General features: G+C 35.2%; 1 protein-coding gene across 2 annotated transcripts in view; it reads left to right on the top strand.

Annotated features, from left to right (window-relative positions):
* Positions 1–1,362, top strand: part of amdhd2 (amidohydrolase domain containing 2) — a 16,661-nt gene that overhangs the window by 668 nt on the left and 14,631 nt on the right. Inside the window, exon 1 of one of the 2 annotated variants that reach the window (XM_046037828.1) lies at positions 1–103. The exons of the other annotated variant lie outside the window; for it this stretch is intronic. The gene's annotated coding sequence lies outside the window, so the exon portion shown is untranslated. The remainder of the gene's footprint in view (positions 104–1,362) is intronic. 2 annotated transcript variants of the gene reach the window in all.

Here is a 1,362-nt window from a genome sequence, read left to right as displayed (position 1 = left end):
TTGAATTTTACCTGGAGTACATTTTCTAATGTGCATTTAGTGTATGCCGAGTTGACAACTGGATTCTACCATTCTCACACGTCTTACCTTTTTCATTCTCAAGGTATGTAAAGTAGGTCAGATCTTAGAACGACTTAAATTGACTGTTTTCTGGATGGAGTTCTGCATTGTACGTTTTCACACAGTTCGGACCAGAGCCAGAGTTTGTTTCGTCTAAGAACAGCCAGGTAAATGTACACGCGGACAGAATATGAAAGACGACAGCGATGAAGATTAACATTTATGTTGCAACATCATTTAAAAACGCCATGAGAGCATAAAGAAGATCAGGGGTCAAAGTCAGCTGCTGCACCTTCACTGATAAGATAGATAGTAGGCTATTTAATACTGCTGCTGCTGCTGCACATGTGGCTGGACACTTCATATCCAGTGATAGCTGTAATTAAAAAGGAGAGCACGCCAACCATGACAATTGTTCTACCTATGTTGCTCCCAAAGTCTGCTTTAGAAGATCATGCACATTTCCTTTTCCACAGTAACCATGACTGTTTGAAAATGAAGAACAGTTGAACAGTTTTTGATTAAAGATATGTGATGGATCATAAATAATCATTAATTTTGAGTATTTGCTGCTTTTCTTTGTCTTATCTGACTTTCCCCACTATTTTCTAGGTAGAAAGTAACTGAGTACATTAACTCAAGTACTGTTTTGAGGTAGTTGTATGTTACTGAGCCAAATATTGTACTTTATACTCCACTACATTTAGTTGATAATTTGATTTTGAGCTCTAATTTTACCAAAACACATTGATGCCACAATAAATATAATATATAGCCTAAAATATTCCGAAATGTTGACTACCCCAAAGTTTTATGTTAGAAATATACAGTATGGGTCCCCACTGCATTTAGAAACTGCTGGACATTAACTTGCATTTGTTGGGCAATTAGTTCAATTAGCATTCATTAGTATAATCACCTATATGGAAAACATTTTAGCAACTATATTGGAGCGGTTTTGGAGGCTTTTGAGGATGCTGAATGCATTTATAACGTTTTCAACATTTGAAAACCATTTAAACCAGAAGTAGTGGTTTCAACTCCCAGTGGGCTGATTTTTAAGAAGTTTCAGTCAATTTAGGATTTAGGACGCTGAATCGATTGAACTGGACAGAAAATGTATTTGAAATAATTAAAATAACTTTATCTGTTATAAATTATAGGATATTTATGAACACAATGATCCAAACGATGCAGAACATGTACATTTTAATTCACACTATGAGCTGATGTACCATAACAAGCTATAATAATATGACTATAGCTGTATAGTATCCTCAAACATAAGAGAGAAGGGAGCAT

The sequence above is a fragment of the Micropterus dolomieu genome, linkage group LG02, assembly GCF_021292245.1.
Source record: "Micropterus dolomieu isolate WLL.071019.BEF.003 ecotype Adirondacks linkage group LG02, ASM2129224v1, whole genome shotgun sequence".
NCBI lineage: Eukaryota > Metazoa > Chordata > Actinopteri > Centrarchiformes > Centrarchidae > Micropterus > Micropterus dolomieu.
The sequence above is the reverse complement of the archived record's forward strand: the minus strand, read 5'-3'. Positions and strand labels throughout refer to the sequence as shown.